The following is a 201-nucleotide window of genomic DNA, read 5'->3' on the forward strand; positions in this document are numbered from 1 at the left end:
TAAGCCATGCGGCGGAAGAGATTAGAACTCCGCGCGAAATTCATGTCATATAGCATCAACACAATATCACTGAAATAATTGTTTTATAACATTCAACAAGTTACTTAAATGTTGCAATTGCTTAAATGTTTATTATAACATATTGTATAAACGAAATAATGTAATAGTTTCATAACCTGGTATATTATATTATATATATAT

The sequence above is a fragment of the Atta colombica genome, unplaced genomic scaffold, assembly GCF_001594045.1.
Source record: "Atta colombica isolate Treedump-2 unplaced genomic scaffold, Acol1.0 scaffold3, whole genome shotgun sequence".
Classification (NCBI taxonomy): domain Eukaryota; kingdom Metazoa; phylum Arthropoda; class Insecta; order Hymenoptera; family Formicidae; genus Atta; species Atta colombica.